Source organism: Papio anubis, chromosome 9 (assembly GCF_008728515.1).
Source record: "Papio anubis isolate 15944 chromosome 9, Panubis1.0, whole genome shotgun sequence".
In the NCBI taxonomy this organism is placed as follows: Eukaryota; Metazoa; Chordata; class Mammalia; order Primates; family Cercopithecidae; genus Papio; species Papio anubis.
This window is the reverse complement of record NC_044984.1, coordinates 64,946,527-64,966,135: the sequence shown is the minus strand read 5'-3', so window position 1 is coordinate 64,966,135 and position 19,609 is coordinate 64,946,527. Positions and strand designations below refer to the sequence as shown.

At 38.5% G+C, this 19,609-nt stretch overlaps 1 protein-coding gene and 1 pseudogene across 3 annotated transcripts in view; one reads left to right on the top strand and one right to left on the bottom strand.

Moving 5' to 3' along the window:
• The window catches only part of PTPRR (protein tyrosine phosphatase receptor type R), a 281,445-nt gene that overhangs the window by 234,036 nt on the left and 27,800 nt on the right, over positions 1-19,609 (top strand). The window lies entirely within an intron of this gene.
• On the bottom strand, positions 12,075-13,027 carry LOC100997269 (annotated as a pseudogene). The gene has a single exon (XR_004176116.1). The product of XR_004176116.1 is annotated as a fumarylacetoacetate hydrolase domain-containing protein 2B pseudogene (transcript).

Here is a 19,609-nt window from a genome sequence, read left to right as displayed (position 1 = left end):
TGGGCAGCATGGCTCACGCTTGTAATCCCAGCACTTTGGGAGGCTGAAGCAGGCAATCACTTGAGGTCAGGAGTTCGAGACCAGCCTGGCCAACATGGTGAAACCCTATCTCTACTAAAAATACAAAAATTAGCTGGGCCTGGTGGTACACACCTGTAATCTCAGGTACTCGGGAGGCTGAGGCAAAAGAATCAATTGAACCAAGGAGACAGAGGCTGCAGTGAGCCGAGATCATGCCACTGCACTCCAGCTTGGGCAACTGGGAGACAGAGAGAGAGAGACTCCATCTCAAAAAAAAAAAAAGGACAAGAACAAACTAAACCCAAAATTAGTAGAAGGAAGTAATTAAGAAAGATCAAAGCATACATAAATGAAATACAGGCAGAAAAATACAAAACATCAAAAGATCATGTTTGAAAACAAAACTGACGAAACTTTAGATGCCACAGAAATACAAAGAATTATAAAAGGCTATTGTGAACAATAATATACCAACAAATTGGATAATCTAAAAAAAAAAAGAATAAATTCCTGGACACATGCAACCTTCCAAGATTGAACAATGAAGAAATAGAAAATCTGAAAACACCAATGAGTGAGGAAATTAAATCAGTAACAAAACATATCTTGGCCAGGTGCTGTGGCTCATGCCTGTAATCTCAGCACTTTGGCAGGCTGAGGCGGGCAGATCACCTGAGGTTGGGAGTTCCCCACCAGCCTGACCAACATGGTGAAACCCCATCTCTACTAAAAATACAAAAATTAGCTGGGCTTGCTGGTGCGTGCCTGTAATCCCAGCTACCTGGGAAGCTGAGGCAGGAGAATCACTTGAACCCAGGACTGGGAGGTTGCAGTAAGCCAAGATCATGCCACTGTAATCCAGCCTGGGTGACAGAGCAGAACTCCATCTCAAAAAAAAAAAAAAAAGTACCCCATTGAAGAAAAAACCCAGGACCTGATGGTTTCACCAGTGAATTCTACCAAACTTTTAAAGAACTAATACCAATTCTCCTCAAACTATTCATGAAAATTGAAGAGGAGAGAATATATCCAAAGTCATTCTACAAGGCTAGCATTACCCTAGCACCCAAACCAGATAAGGACTCAACCAAAAAAGAAACTACAGGTCACTCTGATATATATGCAAAAATGCTCATAAAATATTAGTAAACCAAAATCAATAGCACATTAAAAACATCATCCACTATGACCAAGGGAATTCATCCCAGGGATGCAAGAATAGGTCAGTTTATACAAACCAATAAATATGGTACACCACATTAACAGAATGAAGGATAAAATCCATATCATCGTTTCAATAGATGAAGAAAAATAATTTGACAAAAGTCATCCCTTCATGTTAAGAACTGTCAACAAATTAGATATAGAAGGTATGTACCTCAACACTTAAAAGTCCATATATGACAAACCCACAACAAATATCATACTGAATGTGGAAAAGTTGAAAGCTTTTCTCCTAAGATCTGGGATAAGGATATCCACTTTCACTACTTCTATTCAACATAGTACTGGTGGTCCTAGCCAGAGTAATCAGGCAAGAGAAAGAAATAAAAGGCAAAATTGGAAAGGAGGGGTGTCAAACTATCCCTGTTTGCAGATCATATGATCATATATATGGAAAACCCTACACACTTCACCAAAACTTGTTATAACTAATAGACAAATTTAGTAAAGTTGAAGGATACAAATTTAAAATTCAGAAATGAGTAGCATTTGTATATGCTAATGGTGAGCTAGCTAAAAACGAAATCAAGAAAACAATTCCATTTATAATTGCTACCAAAAAACAAAGATACCTAAAAAGAAATCTAACCAAAGAAGTGAAATATCTTTTATACTGAAAACTATAAAACATTGATGAAGGAAATTATAGCGAACACAATTAAACAGAAATATATCCTGTGTTCATGGAGTGGAATAATTAATATTGTTAAAATGTCCATACTACCCTAAACAATCAATAGATTCAACGCATTCCCTATCAAAATACCAATAATATTCTTCATGGAAAAAAATTTTTAATCCTAAAATGTGTATGAAACAACAAAAGACCTTTACTAGCCAAATCATTCTTGAGAAAAAAAAAACAAAACTGGAGGCATCATACTACCTAACTTCAAAATATACTATAAAGTTATACTATCGAAAACAACATGGTACTGGCAAAAAAACAAACACATAGACCAATGGAATGGAACATAGAGCCCAGAAATAAGAAAAGATTTTGAATATTCTCACTACAAACAACAAATAATAAATGTTTGAGGTGATGGATATACTGATTACCTTTATTTGATCATTAACCCATATATACATGCATTGAAGTGTCACATTATACCCCATGAATATGTACAATTCTGTGTCAATTAAAATAAATAAACTCTCAGCAAACATAAGCTTACAATCAAAATTATGAGGCATACAAGCAAACAATAAAAACCATGAGAAAAAATCAGAAGCAGCAACAGTTAAATAGATTCACAGGAATTAAAATAATTGAAATAATAAATGTAGGCTACTTTTTTTAAATAATTAAGCACAAAAAGCACAAAAAATTTGACACAGGAACAAGTTACTATCCAAAAAGGCTACGAAAGATGGCCGAATAGGAAGAGTCTGCAGCTCCCAGTGTGAGTGACGCAGAAGATGGGTGATTTCTGCATTTCCAACTGAGGTACTGGGTTCATCTCACTGGGGCTAGTCAGACAGTGGGTGCAGCCCACGGAGCAGGGCAGGGCATCGCCTCACCTGGGAAGCGCAAGGGGACAGGGAATTCCCTTTCCTAGCAAAGGGAAGCCGTGACAGATGGTACCTGGAAAATAGGGTCACTCCCACCCTAATACTGCACTTTTCCAACGGCCTTAGCAAATGGCACACCAGGTGATTATATCCCATACCTGGCTCAGAGGGTCCCAGGCCCACAGAGCCTCACTCACTGCTAGCAAAGCAGTCCGAGATCAAACTGCAAGGCAGCAGCGAGGCTGGGGGAGGGGTGTCCCCCATTGCTGAGGCTTGAGTAGGTAAACAAAGCAGCCAGGAAGTTCAAACTGGGTGGAGCCCACTGCAGCTCAAGAAGGCCTGCCTGCCGTTCTCTGTAGACTCCACCTCTGGGGGCAGGGCATAGCTGAACAAACGGCAGCAGAAACTTGTGCAGATTTAAATGTCCCTGTCTGACAACTTTGAAGAGAGTAGTGGTTCTCCCAGCACGGAGTTGGAGATCTGAGAATGGACAGACTGCCTCCTCAAGTGGGTCCCTGACCCCTGAGTAGCCTAACTGGGAGACACCTCCCAGTAGGGCCCAACTGACACCTCATACAGCTGGGTGCCCCTCTGAGACGAAGCTTCCAGAGGAAGGATCAGGCAGCAACATTTGCCGTTCTGCAATATTTGCTGTTCTGCAGCCTCCACTGGTGATACCCAGACAGAGGGTCTAGAGTGGACCTCTAGCTAACAGGGTCTAGACTGGACCTCCAGCACACTCCAACAGACTAGCAGTGAGGGTCCTGACTGTTAGAAGGAAAACTAACAAACAGAAGGGACATCCACAGCAAACCCCCATCTGTACATCACCATCATCAAAGACCAAAGGTAGATAAAACCACAAAGATGGGGAGAAACCAGAGCAGAAAAGCTGAAAATTCAAAAAATCAGAGCGCCTCTTCTCCTCCAAAGGAACCCAGCTCCTCACCAGCAATGGAACAGAGCTGGATGGAGAATGACTGACGAGTTGAGAGAAGGTGGCTTCAGACGATCAGTAATAAACTTCTCCAAGCTAAAGGAGGATGTTCGAACCCATGCGAAGAAGCTAAAAACCTTGAAAAACGATTAGACAAATGGCTAACTAGAATAAACAGTATAGAGAAGTCCTTAAATGACCTGATGGAGCTGAAAACCACGGCACGAGAACTATGTGACTCATGCACAGGCTTCAGTAGCCGATTTGATCAAGTGAAAGAAAGGGTATCAGTGATTGAAGATCAAATGAATGAAATGAAGCAAGAAGAGAAGTTTAGAGAAAAAAAGAGTAAAAAGAAATGAACAAAGCCTCCAAGAAGTATGGGAGTATGTGAAAAGACCAAATCTACATCTGATTGGTGTACCTGAAAGTGATGGGGAGAATGGAACCAAGTTGGAAAACACTCTTCAGGATATTATCCAGGACAGCTTCCCCAACCTAATGAGGCAGGCCAACATTCAAATTCAGGAAATATAGAGAACACCACAAAGATATGCCTTGTGAAGAGCAATCCCAAGACAGATTCACCAAAGTTGAAATGAAGGAAAAAATGTTAAGAGCAGCCAGAGAGAAAGTTTGGATTACCCACAAAGGGAAGTCCATCAAACTAACATTGTATCTTTTGGCAGAAACTCTATAAGTCAGAAGAGAGTGGGGGCCAATATTCAACATTCTTAAAGAAAAGAATTTTCAACCCAGAATTTCATATCCAGCCAAACTAAGTTTTGTAAGTGAAGGAGAAATAAAATCCTTTACAGACAAACAAATGCTGAGAGATTTTGTCACCACCAGGCCTGCCTTACAAGAGCTCCTGAAGGAAGCACTAAACATGGAAAGAAACAACCAGTACCAGCCACTGCAAAAACATGCCAAATTGTAAAGACCATCAATGCTAGGAAGAAACTGCACCATCTAACAAGCAAAATAACCAGCTGATATCATAATGACAGGATCAAGTTCACACATAACAATATTAACCTTAAATGTAAATGGACTAAATGCTCCAATTAAAAGACACAGACGGGCAAATTGGATAAAGAGTCAACACCCATCAGTGTGCTATATTCAGGAGACCCATCTCACGTGCAGAGACAAACATAGGCTCAAAATAAAGGGATGGAGGAAGATCTAACAAGCAAATGGAAAACAAAAAAAAGTAGGGGTTATAATCCTAGTCTCTGATAAAACAGACTTTAAACCAATGAAGATCAAAAGAGACAAGGCCATTACATAATGGTAAAGGGATCAATTCAACAAGAAGAGCCTAACTATCCTAAATATATATGCCCCCAATACAGGAGCACCCAGATTCTTAGAGCAAGTCCCTAGAGATCTACAAAGAGATTTAGATTCCCACACAATAATAATGGAGACTTTAACACCCCACTGTCAACATTAGACAGATCAACGAAACAGAAAGTTAACAAGGATATCCAGGAATTGAACTCATCTCTGCACCAAGCAGACCTAATAGACATCTATAGAACTCTTCACCCCAAATCAACAGAATATACATTCTTTTCAGCACCACATCACACTTATTTGAAAATTGACCATATAGTTGGAAGGAAAGCACTCCTCAGCAAATGTACAGGAACAGAAATTATAACAAACTGTCTCTCAGACCACAGTGCAATCAAACTAGAACTGAGGACTAAGAAACTCACTCAAAACCTCTCAACTACATGGAAACTGAACAACCTGCTCCTGAATGACTACTGGGTACATAACGAAATGAAGGCAGAAATAGAGATGTTCTTTGAAACCAATGAGAACAAAGACATAACACACCAGAATCTCTAGGACACATTTAAAGCAGTGTGTAGAGGGAAATGTATAGCACTAAATGCCCACAAGAGAAAGCAGGAAAGATCTAAAACTGACACCTTAACATCACAATTAAAAGAACTAGAGAAGCAAGAACAAACACATTCAAAAGCTAGCAGAAGGCAAGAAATAACTAAGATCAGAGCAGAACTGAAGGAGATAGAGACACAAAAAACCACCCTTCCAAAAAATCAATGAATCCAGGAGTTGGTTTTTTGAAGAGATCAAAAAATTGATAGACTGCTAGCAAGACTAATAAAGAAGAAAAGAGAGAAGAATCAAATAGACACAATAAAAAATGATGAAGGGGATGTCACCACCAATCCCACAGAAATACAAACTACCATTAGAGAATACTGTAAACACCTCTATGCAAATAAACTAGAAAATCTAGAAGAAATGGATAAATTCCTGGACACATACACTCTCCCAAGACTGAACCAGGAAGAAGTTGAATCCCTGAATAGACCGTTCAGAAATTGAGGCAATAATTAATAGCTTACCAACCGAAAAAAAGTCCAGGACCAGATGGATTCACAGCCAAATTCTACCAGAGGTACAAAGAAGAGCTGGTACCATTCATTCTGAAACCATTCCAATCAATAGAAAAAGAGGGAATCCTCCCTAAATCATTTTATGAGGCCAACATCATCCTGATACCAAAGCCTGGCAGAGACACAACAAAAAAAGAGAATTTTAGACCAATATCCCTGATGAACATCGATGCAAAAATCCTCAATAACATACTGGCAAACCGAATCCAGCAGCACATCAAAAAGCTTATCCACTATGATCAAGTTGGAGTTGGCTTCATCCCTGGGATGCAAGACTGGTTCAATATATGCAAATCAATAAACATAATCCAGCATATAAACAGAACCAAAGACAAAAACCACATGATTATCTTAATAGATGCAGAAAAGGCCTTCGACAAAATTCAACAGCCCTTCATGATAAAAACTCTCAATAAACTAGGTATTGATGTGACGTATCTCAAAATAATAAGAGCTATTTATGACAAACCCAAAGCCAATATACTGAATGGGCAAAAACTGGAAGCATTCCCTTTCAAAACTGGCACAAGACAAGGATGCCCTCTCTCACCACTTCTATTCAGCATAGTTTTGGGAGTTCTGCCTGGGGCAATCAGGCAAGAGAAAGAAATAAAAGGTATTCAATTAGGAAAAGAGAAAGTCAAATTGTCCCTGTTTGCAGATGACATGACTGTATATTTAGAAAACCCCATCATCTCAGCCCAAAATCTCCTTAAGCTGATAAGCAACTTCAGCAAAGTCTCAGGATACAAAATCAATGTGCAAAAATCACAAGCATTCCTATACACCAATAACAGACAAACAGAGAGCCAAATCATGAGTGAACTCCCATTCATAATTGCTTCAAAGAGAATAAAATACCTAGGAATCAAACTTACAAGGGATGTGAAGGACCTCTTCAAGGAGAACTACAAACCACTGCTCAACAAAATAAAAGAGGACACAAACAAATGGAAGAACATTCCATGATCATGGACAGGAAGAATCAATATTGTGAAAATGGCCGTACTGCCCAAGGTAATTTATAGATTTAGTGCCATCCCCATCAAGCTACCAATGAGTTTCTTCACAGAATCGGAAAAAACTACTTTAGAGTTCATATGGAACCAAAAAGGGGCCTGCCTTGCCAAGACAATCCTACGCCAAAAGAACAAAGCTGGAGGCATCACGCTACCTGACTTCAAACTATACTACAAGGCTACAGTAACCAAAACAGCATGGTACTGGTACCAAAACAGAGATATAGACCAATGGAACAGAATAGAGCCCTCAGAAATAATATCAAACATCTACAACCATCTGATCTTTGACAGACCTGACAAAAACAAGAAATGGGGAAAGGATTCCCTATTTAATAAATGGTGCTGAGAAAACTGGCTAGCCATATGTAGAAAGCTGAAACTGGATCCCTTCCTTACACCTTATACAAAAATTGATTCAAGATGGATTAAAGACTTAAATGTTAGACCTAAAACCATAAAAACCCTGGAAGAAAACCTAGGCAATACCATTCAGGCCATAGGCATGGGCAAGGACTTCATGACTAAAACACCAAAAGCAATGGCAACAAATGCCAAAATTGACAAATGGGATCTAATCAAACTAAAGAGCTTCTGCACAGCAAAAGAAACTACCATCAGAGTGAACAGGCAACCTACAGAATGGGAGAAAATTTTAACAGTCTACCCATCTGACAAAGGGCTAATATCCAGAATCTACAAAGAACTTTAATGAATTTACAAGAATCAAACGACCCCATCAAAAAGTGGGCAAAGGATATGAACAGACAGTTCTCAAAAGAAGACATTTATGGAGGCAACAGGCACATGAACAAATGCTCATCATCACTGGTCATCAAAGAAATGCAAATCAAAACCACAATGAGATACCATCTCACACCAGTTAGAATGGCAATCATTTATAATAAGTCAGGAAACAACAGGTGCTGGAGAGGATGTGGAGAAATAGGAACGCTTTTACACTGTTGGTGGGACTGTAAGTTCGTTCAACCATTGTAGAAAACAGTGTGGTGATTCCTCAATGATCTAGGACTAGAAATACCATTTGACCCAGCCATCCCATTACTGGGCATATACCCAAAGGATTATAAATCGTGCTGCTATAAAGATACATTCACACGTATGTTTATTGCAGCACTATCCACAATAGCAAAGACTTGGAACCAACCCAAATGTCCATCAGTGATAGATTAGATTAAGAAAATGTGGCACATATACACCATGGAATACTATGCAGCATAAAAAAGGATGAGTTCATGTCCTTTGTAGGGACTTGGATGAAGCTGGAAACCATCATTCTGAGCAAACTATCGCAAAGACAGAAAACCAAACGCCACATGTTCTCACTCATAGGTGGGAATTGAACAATGAGAACACTTGGATATAGGGTGGGGAACATCACATACTGGGGCCTGTTGTGGGGTGGGGGATGGGGGAGGGATAGCATTAGGAGATATACCTAATGTAAATGACGAGTTAACGGGTGCAGCACACCAACATGGCATATGTATACATATGTAACAAACTTACATATTGTGCACATATACCCTAGAACTTAAAGTATAATAATAATAATAATTTTTAAAACTATGAAGATTTTAAACCAACCAACAAGTACTAGAAATAAACATTATAAAGACATTAAAATTTTAAAAAATCTTATTAGATAGGTTTAGCAACAAACAAGACACAGCTAAATGAATAATTAATGGATTCAAATATAAAGCTAAGGAAAATACCTAGAAGATCAAAATGATCAAAAATATGAAAGAATATTTAAGAGACATAGAGGATAGATTTGATATCCAATATACTGTAACAGGTGTTTTAGAAGGAGAAAGAAGAGGATATGAGAAAAGAAGTAGTATTTGAAGATATAATAGCTAGGGATTTTCCAAAACTGATGGAAAACTTGAGCTCTAAGATCTAAAAAGCACAATAAATCCTAGGCTGAATAGGTAAACGTAAATTCACAGCTAGACACATCTCTGGAGCTGAAAAAGCACCAAAGAAAGTAATATCCCACCAGAGTAACTAACCAAAAAAAAAAAAAAAAGGCTTTTCTATAGCAAAACTGGAAGCCAAAAATCAATAGAATATTGCCTACAAAGAACTGAAAGAAAATACTTGAAGAAGATTCAATCCAGAAAAGAAATAATAATGAGCAAAGAAAGTAAAATACGAGGGTGAAACTAAAATACTGGATAATGATAGTATTTAAAATTTGAGATGAGGAAAGTTAAAATATTTTTGTGTTACTCATGAAAACAGAAATATAAGCCAAAGTTAGACTTTTAGGTAAATATGCATGTTAAAATTTTAAGATTAGCCACTAAAAGGATGGAATTTGAATGTGTAATTTCCAATCTGGTAGAAGAGGGAAAAGACAGAATTTCGAAAATAAACTAAAATAAAAGAGAAAACAAAAGGTAACATAGAAAAATCAGGATAAACTTTTACCTAATTGGGAGATAGAAAAAAATCCAAATCCTACTAAATATAAACAAATAAGTTGCAAATTAAATATCAGAGATTACCAAACTGATAAAATAAATAAATTCAGATAAATGCTGCCTACAAGAGGACACAGAAATGTTAAAATGGAAACGATGGAAAAAAATACACCAAACTAATACTAATCAAAAGTCAGATATAACTGACTCTCAATAATTCTCAAAAGAATATTCTCAAAAGAATAATTACTAGAGTGGTTACCAGAGATAAAGAATGTCAGACAAAAATGACTTTCAAATCAAAACAATCATTATCAGAGAGCTTACTAGAGATAAGGAATGTCAATCTATAATACTAAAATGTGAAATTCACAAATAAGATTCTACATATATAAATGCATACCGTACATAACCTCCCCCCAAATATATGAAGCATTAATGGGCAGAGGTAAGAAGGAATTGATAAATCACCATCATAGTGGGAGAAAACCCAACAAAAATAAGACGTTAGTATTTATTAAGCAGACAAAAAATTAATAAAAATATAGAAAAAGTTTATAGATAACCTTTATTTAAATTAACAAGCTTAGTTTAATAAAGATATGTAGAACCTTCCAATCAATAGTCTCATAATATAAATTTTTAAAGCATGAGATTTTGTGAAAAGTGATCAACTATGACTATATAGCAAGTCTTGGCAGATTTCTAAGAATAACTATAAATATATGCTTTGATTACAGTGCGTTAAGTTAGAAATAAAAAGCAGAAAGATAAGGTTAAAAAAACACTTTGACACTTAAAAAAGTTTTAACACACAATTCATGGATGAAAATGAATTTATGATAAAAATGTAAATTACCTACAATTCAGGGATGACGAAAATCCTAAACATCAAATCTTGTGAGATGCTGCTAAAAATGCTCATAGAAGGAAGTTTATAGGCATGAATATGATATTATAAAAGAATTTGTTATCTAAGCAACAGACTTAAGTTAGTAAAAGAACTATGAAATGAACAGGAAAGAAAAAAGGAAGGAATAATGAAGAATAAATGTTAATTAAACATAAAACAAAGATAAAAGGATTGATGAGGCCAGGCATGGTGGCTCATATCTGTAATCCCAGCACTTTGGGAGGCTGAGGCAGGAGGATTGCTTGAGGCCAGGAGTTTGAGACTAGCCTAGACAATGTAATGAGACTTAACATCTCAACAAAAAAGTTAAAAATTAGCCAGGCATGGTGGTGCACACCTGTTGTCTTAGCTACTCAGAAGGCTGAGGCAAAAGGATCCCTGGAGCCCAAAAGATTGAGGTTGCGGTGAGCTATGATTGGGCTACTCTGCACTTCAGCCTGGCCAACAAAATGAGACCCTGTCTTAAAAAAAAAAAAAAAAAAAAAGGATTGATGTAAACGAAAGCCAATTTTTTTGAAGTCTAATAAAATAGGCCAAACTAGCAGAATTAAAGGAAATGCAAAAAAAATTAAAAATGACTATAATTAAAGCAGAGATTTAAATAAAAGAGGACACTACAAACAACCTCATGCAATATTTAGCACCATTTCTTAGATCTGAACAAAATGCCTTACCCCCTGCCCACTTTGGTTTGAATGTTCTGAGTAAATTGTCATAAAATAAATATTATTTCAAAGTGCTTTCATGCCCTTACAAATTTCTTATTATTATTTCTATTTCTTCTTCCATTACAAATAAAATCTTATAAAATCAACATAGCACCATAATTTAGGAAACTATTTGTAAATATAGGTATGTAAATGTTTTAAAACAATTAAATAATATTTTCCCCAGAAAAATTACTTACTTATTACATGCAATTTAGTGTTGCATATGTACTAAGGATTAACACTTCACAAATAATATGTGAAACACTATCTCACAAGGATTACAGAATAGATTGTAATAACTGTGTAAGATACATTATGGTTTTTGTTCTTTTGAGCATTTCAATCTTTGAATCTTGTAATGTATGTTTATCTGTGTTCACTCTTATAGAAAAAGTCAGGAATGTGCCTTTAGTGCTTTACCTCATTCTTGAATCAGGGTTTTATCAGGACAGAAACTAAGATTGCTGGTTAGGCAGAAGGCATATCCTAGAGGGTGTGTAATATGTGGCATATTTTAAAGAAATCCAATAGGGATGATGTGAGCAATTATTAATATGCCAAACCCCATCAGGCAGTCGCTCTCAACCTTTTCCTCCAACACCAAGGATGTCATTGCACCAGAACTGCTGTAGAAGTCAAATACATATTTCTCTCTCTCTCTTTTTTTTTTTCTTGCTTTGGCCCAGTGAATTTATTGAAGAGAGCTCTGTCCTCCCTTCTACCTAGAAGAGGAGGCTTGCGAGGCTGACACCTGCCCACACCTGGCATTTGACCTTTCCCTGGGCTAGGGTGAGTGGGAGCAGATGCCCTCATCCTATGACCGGGGACTGTGGAGGAGCCATCACACCACCTAGCTGATGACGACACCTAGTTCTTCAGTCTCACACTGGACTTTATCCCCCTTCTTGAGAAGGACAGGAGATTTCCTGAATACAACGACACCTGGGGAGGTCCCAGTCAGGATGACATCCCCTGGGTAAAAGGTGACAAACTGGGAGACCCAGGCTGTCAGCTCCTCTGTCTTAACCACCATCTGGTTGGTGTTGCTGCTCTGGACCACTTCCCCGTTCACTTGGCAGCAGATCTTTAAGTTATGTGGATCTGCTACACTGTCCTTGGTTACCAAGGCTGGGCCCAGAGGGCAGAAGGTGTCGAAGGTTTTTCCCAGCAGCCACTGTTTCCCCTTATGTCTCATTTGCCAGTCATGAGCACTCACGTCATTAGCCATAGTGAAGCCAGCCACATGGGCCATGGCATCTGTGGCCTTGACGTGCTTGCCTTTCTTTCCAGTGACCACGGCCACTCCACTTCCCAGTCTACGTCCTGGCTCTCCAGTGGGAGGACCATCTCATCATAGGACTCCACGATGGAGTTGGCAAACTTGCTGAAGATAATGGGTTCCATGGGCACAGGCATGTTCTGTTCTTTGCAGTGGTCCACATAATTCATGCCCACACAAAGCACCTTATCTGGCCACGTGGCTGGAGCCAGGAAGGTTACTTCCAACCGTGATAGGACTGGCAACTGGGTACCCAAGGCTCTTCTTGCCACTGAGAGGGTGGCCTCTCCCTGCTCTAGGAACTGTGTCATCATCTTGGGGAGCATAGAGTCAAAGGCATTGCGATTGATAACCCCTCCACCATTCCCCGTCTCCAGGCCAAAGTGAGGCCCCACCAGGTGGGGTGCCTGGAACTGCACTAGTCTTATATCTCTGGAGGGTTGAAAGGGCCACTTCTGAGCCTGCAGCAGAGCTGTGAGCAACCTTCTTCTACCAGAGACCAGCATCAGAGCCTGGCAGCAGTGGCTGGTCCTCCTGTGCTGGGTTAGGGCTTGGGGGGCTGGAGGTCAAGGGCAGCGGGCGCCTGAGCATTGGCACCAATGACCGCGGCTATCGGGAGAGCTGCATGCAGCAGCCTCAAATATGTATTTCAAAGTGATACAGAGTTGGTTTACCTATGATGCTCAGAGCTCTCCATTCAGTGTCTGCAATGGAATAAAGCATATCTTTTTCTTTCCTTCTCAGGTGCAATAATTGTCCTCAGAGATAACCTGTTGTTAACATTCTCAGATTTCAGTCTTTACAGGAGAGCCAAATGGATCTGTGGAAAGCTAGAATTTTCTTTTTTTTAACAATTCTCACACCAATGGGTGGTTGAAGTTTTAATTTTTTTCTTTGGACACATAATTCAAAAATTAGAGAAATGATTTTTGTTTGTGTGTTACCATTTTTAGCCTCCTGTCTTTTTTAATGTCTGAGATATACCTTCTGGGGATATCAAAGTCAAACATTTATGTTATATGTCTTCTATGTGTCATCTGCTTTGTGCTTTTTTTCCCTGCAGCCAATCATAATCCCAAATATTACAATAAAGATTTTGTGGTTTTTTATTATTCATTACTCTTTAAAATAAAAATTGCTTTGTGTCTAGACTCTCCAAAGATTTAAATATAATACAATACAGGAAACGTTGATGTTTTACAGATCAAAATGATACTGAGAAGTCTGGCACAAAAGAAATACACAGTAGGCCGGGCGCGGTGGCTCAAGCCTGTAATCCCAGCACTTTGGGAGGCCGAGACGGGCGGATCACGAGGTCAGGAGATCGAGACCATCCTGGCTAACACGTGAAATCCCGTCTCTACTAAAAAAAATACAAAAATTAGCCGGGAGCGGTGGCGGGCGCCTGTAGTCCCAGCTACTCGGGAGACTGAGGCAGGAGAATGGCGTGAACCTGGGAGGTGGAGCTTGCAGTGAGCTGAGATCCGGCCACTGCACTCCAGCCTGGGGGACAGAGCGAGACTCCGTCTCAAAAAAAAAAAAAAAGAAATACACAGTAGACTTCACACTACCAGGAAAATTCTGTTTACCAAAAATGTGCCAACTTTCTATTGTGTTAAGTGTCATTGTTTGGAGAAGACAAAAATCATTTCCTCCAAAAAACATATGGAGATGGAGTTATCTTTAGAAATTCCCAGGCTTTAAAGTTTCATGAAACTTTCTACTTTCTGAGCAAATAAATAAATGAATAATTGCCATCTCTTATTAAATAACTCCAGTATTCTCATGACCTCAATGTTTATAAAATGAAAATAAATTAAAAATGAAAAAATACATAGCTGAAAAAAAAAAAACCAGTTAAGTTGCAATTAGAGAGATTTTATTGCTGGTAAGTTTGAGTTCCTTCATTTAGATAAATCTCAAGAAAAAAAAGGGAATTCCTCTTCAGAGAAAGAAACATGGAAATGACAGTGTTCAAATTCCATTACTAGAGAAGACACAGTAGCTTACATCTATAAAGCTGGAACTGGAAGAGCAATCCAAAATGGCAAGTAGTTTTTGCACACTTCCAGGGAAACAAAGTCCCCATACTACTGGGTGTTACTTAATGCACTACTCTCCCCGTTCAGAAAAGAAGGGAATAGGGATACATGTTGACCATATTACATACACAGTGGAAGATATTTTCTAGCCACTGCCATTTATTGAATATATGTGCTAAGCACAATTAGAACATACATAAATTCAGTTTATTTCACTCTAACTCTACAAAGGTTTTACTATTCCTATATTATAAGTGAGAAAACCGAAGCTCAGAGAGAATGAAAGCCTCAAAGTTAGTGAGTAATGGAGTCCACATTTCAATCCAGGCTTAATTCCAAAGTCCAGGCACTTAATCATTGTCCCAGCATTAGAAGGGGCCAAATAAGGAATTAAGACATTAGAAGGCAAGCAACCCACTTTTGGTCCCAGAGAGCAGTAAGACCCTGAATGTATCTTTCATGAAGTCAAGGAATTACTGGATAATTTGGCCTAACACATTGCTCTCAATTTAACACAGCTGTACTCTTTCTCCACATTTACATCCATCTTTCATCTGAGTTAAACTACATGACTTAAGTACTCTAAGCCCCATTTTGCCCATTGACTTATTCAGAACTTTGCAAACAGTTTAATCTGAAAAAGCCACATAAGGGGCCATATATTAACTTTTTCCTTCTTTCATTCTTTTCCTTTTTCTATCTGCTAAAATTACAGAAAATGTTCATTTTAATTACACATGTGTGGCCAGAAAGTTCATATGATGCCTATGGGTCTGAAGAGTGAGTAGGTACCCAAGGGGGAGACATTTAAAAGTTGTTCCATTGTCATCCCAGCACTTCAGAAAACCAAGGCAAAAGGATCGCTTGAGGCCAGAAGTTCGAGACAAGTCTGGGCAACATAAGGATATCTTGTCTCTACAAACGAATTTTTTTTTAATTATCCATTGCCATGATAGGAATACATAAACAAGCCAGGCATGGTGGTGCTCACCTGTAGCCCCAGCTACTAGGAAGGCAGAGATCACAGGATCGCTTGAGCCCAGGAGTTTGAGGATGCAGTAAGCTATGATCGTGCCACTGCACTCCAGCCTGGGTGACAGTGTGCAAGCTTGTATATATATATATGTGTGTGTGTGTGTGTGTGTGTATATATGCTATATATATATAGCTTTGTGTGTGTATTTATATATAGCTCATATATATACACATAGCTTGTGTATATACTTTGTGTGTATATATATATCATATATGCACACATAGCTTGTGTGTATATATATAAATATATATATATAAAATAGCTTTGGAAGATATATTTAGGCGTTCCAGCAGTAGAAGCCACAGTGCTTAGTTTCTCATCGAATTGGAGTAAGAGAGAGCTTGACTTCAGGATTTCTGGTTTGGGAGGCTGAGTGGATGTGATATCAGTTTCATCCTCAATGTGTTAAGTTTGATAATCTTGGAGACTTCTGGCTGGTAAAGTCTTTTAAGTCTATTAAGCAGTTAGAAATAAGGGTACTCTGGAGAAATGTACAGGTGAGAGATAGAGATCAGACAGGTGGTGGTTGAAGTCATGAGAAGGTACAGCATTGGTGTAACGATAATAAAAGAGGGCATTGTATTATGTTGTATATTCTGCTTTTTTTTTTTTTTTGAGACAGAGTCTTGCTCTGTCACCCAGGCTGGAGTGCAGTGGCCGATCTCAGCTCACTGCAAGCTCCGCCTCCCGGGTTCACGCCATTCTCCTGCCTCAGCTTCCTGAGTAGCTGGGACTACAGGCGCCCGCCACCTCGCCTGGCTAATTTTTTGTATTTTTTAGTAGAGATGGGGTTTCACCGTGTTAACCAGGATGGTCTCTATCTCCTGACCTCGTGATCCGCCCGTCTCGGCCTCCCAAAGTGCTGGGATTACAGGCTTGAGCCACCGTGCCCGGCCTATTCTGCTTTTAACATTATGAGTATTCTCTATGTCATTAATAAATCATCAAAATGTTATTTTAAATTACTAGAATTTCATGGTGTGGATGTGCTAAAGTGCAATCATTTCCTTACTGATAGGTACTTAAATTGTTTCCAATTTAATGGCCACAAAAACCTTAAGAAGATAAGTAAAGACCTCATTAAGTCAAACTGCAGGTACCATATATGTCTTTGATTAATTAAATACATTTCAAGAAAGGTTTTTGGAAATATAAATATTGACTAAGCATAACCCATGTTTGCCTTTAAAAAAAGAGTTTCTTTATTTAAATTTTTATTTTTAATTTTGTGGGTACATAGTAAGTGTATACATTAATGGCGTACATTGCCTTAAATTTCATTATAAAATCAGATGTGCATTCATTCAGACAGAGAAATTGGCTACTCAATAGATATGAAAATTCTATTTTAAAATAAAGTGGACTTTATTAAACTATTTGTTTGAGGAGATAATAAATTATTCTGGTAAGATACTAATAAGAAAATGTTAATTATGCCATGTTATATTCTAAATGCATAAAATGAAAATATATCTTCTCTATCATTTATAATTAGCTAAAAAAATTAGAGTAAAAGTTAGGTAATCTAGAAGGTTCAACAAATATACGTGGAAAGCGTAGAAATTGGACTGTTGGATCTTCGGAAGAACAAATGTTTATGGAGCAGTAACAGTGTGCTTGAAAATTAATCCTTATAGTAAACGTATTTGTAAACCCCATTACAAATGAGAACACTGAGGCACAGGAAGGCAACTTGCTCAAAGTCAAACAGCTAACTCCCAAGCTGCTGCTGCTGCTGCTCCTCCTCCTCCTCCTCCTCCTGCTCTTCCTCCTCCTCCTCCTCCTCCTCCTCCTCCTCCTCTTCTTTATCTTCCTTCTCCTCCTCTTCCTCCTCCTCACCATTACACTATGCTGCTCCCTCGAATCCACTTACGGTGGGAAAGAATAATCTACAGTGCAAGAAGTGACTGCATCCCGAGAGTGGTGTGTATGATTTCTTACATTCAAGTTAGAAATCTTTAACCATTCTCTTTAGGAAGAGGAGATAGGCAACACGTTTTGATCAGGTTCTTTAAAAATGTTGAATCTGTTTATTTAAACTAGTGGACAATTTGAAAGTGTGGACTAGGATTATGATGGGGAAGTCATCCTCAATTTGCAGGTCACTGTGGAGTAGACTAAAGGATTCATACTTTGAATTAATGAATGAAAACGAGCAAACCAAGTCCCGTAACCAGAGTGTCTATCCAAACAAGGTCAGAGAAGGTATTATTGTGGGAGACCAACCTAGCAAGCAAGTGGAAGAGAGTCCCTTTTTGGTATTCAGCTTTCCTTTAGAGGATCAGAATTAGATATTATGAATGCTGTGACTGGACAACTGTATTCATGAGCATACATTGGAGTCACAAGATAAATTAGGATCTCATGCAGGATGTTGCTTATGAAACACGAATCCATTCAACCGGGAGCAAAGAGACCAAAGCCACCACAAGCATGACCAAGGCCACTTAGCCTCTGACTTAGGGCCATCGTGTTGGTGGAGAGGCAACCTGACCACCACTGTCCAGTAGTGGCAGGCAGCCTAATTTCATTTCATGGGTGACCAGGAGTTTGATGGTTATGCTACCCAAGCAATTAAGGGTGGCTAGAAATTCAGACGCTGATTGCACCCGAACAAAATTACTCTTCTGTCCTTCCAGGCATGCTTATATTCCAAATCTAACTTGGCACCTTAATGTTTAATCCACAATGTTATATTCAAACTGCATTAGCCTGCTTTACTTTCAACTATAGCTAGAAGCCCTCTTGTTTAACACAGTTAATCAGCTGGGCACGGTGGCTCACGCCTGTAATCCCAGCACTTTGGGAGGCCAAGGCGGGAGGATCACAACGTCAGGAGATCAAGACCATCCTGGCTAACATGGTAAAACTCCATCTCTACTTAAAAATACAAAAAATTAGCCTGGCGTGGTGGCAGGCACCTGTAGTCCCAGCTACTCAGGAGGCTGAGGCAAGAGAATGGCATGAACCCGGAAGGTGGAGCTTGCAGTGAACGGAGATCATGTTACTGCACTCTAGCCTGGGCAACAGAGCGAGACTCCGTCTCAAAAAATTAAAAAAACGCAGTTAATCAAAAATGGTCCATGTGAGAATCATTAAAAAAAAATTTGTCTGAAAACATGTACATTTGTTCATATTCAAATGTGTTTATTATGGGGTTCAGTCTTTTATGAGTGTTGGTCTGAAGATGGAGTTCTAGATCATATAGTTTATGTCAATCACATCATTTATATATTATCAAAATTTTCCATTTTAGTTTATTTAAAATGAAAGAGAAAATAGAAAAGCCTATGAAACAATATAAATGCAGCTTTCTATTTAGATTTTTTAACTTAGAGACAAACTTCTATCATTGTCTCACCTGTCCCTGATTTGACTGTAGTTTTCTTTACTGGTTTACTTTTTTCACCAGTGAAAAACTTATTCAACTTATACAATTATCTCATAAAAGTTTTTTCTCTTTTAACCCTCATATTTTATTGATTTCTATAATATGTAATTAAGTTACTGGACTTCAATAATGAGTACACCTGCCATAAAGGGGTTTTGGTATAAAAACAACTTGAGGAACATAGAGATCAAAAGATGGTAATGAAAGTATCGAGCTCAGTAAGAGAGTGAACCAAGACTATGCAAGGTTGCATGTGCATCAACATATTTGACAGAGGGAACGGAGGTCATTGGTCAATGCTGTGGTTAAGTAGGGTTGGTTAAGAGTCGGCGTGGAAATCAAAGATGGAAAGTTTCATTCATAAAGTGATATTTTCTTGGAAAATTCTAGCCCTGCAAGGCAATTTTCCCCTACCAAAACACCTGAGCCTTCATGTCCTCAGCTGAAAAATAATGTAAATAATAATAATACCTGCTACCCACCCTACCTACTTCAAAGGATTGTGGAAGGGGCTAAATGATACGATGTTGGTGAAGGTACTTAAATCTCTGAGCCTATGTCAGTAATATTCCATCGGAGTACCAGGAATAAAAGTAGCTATGGTAATAATAATTTTAGACAATCTGAC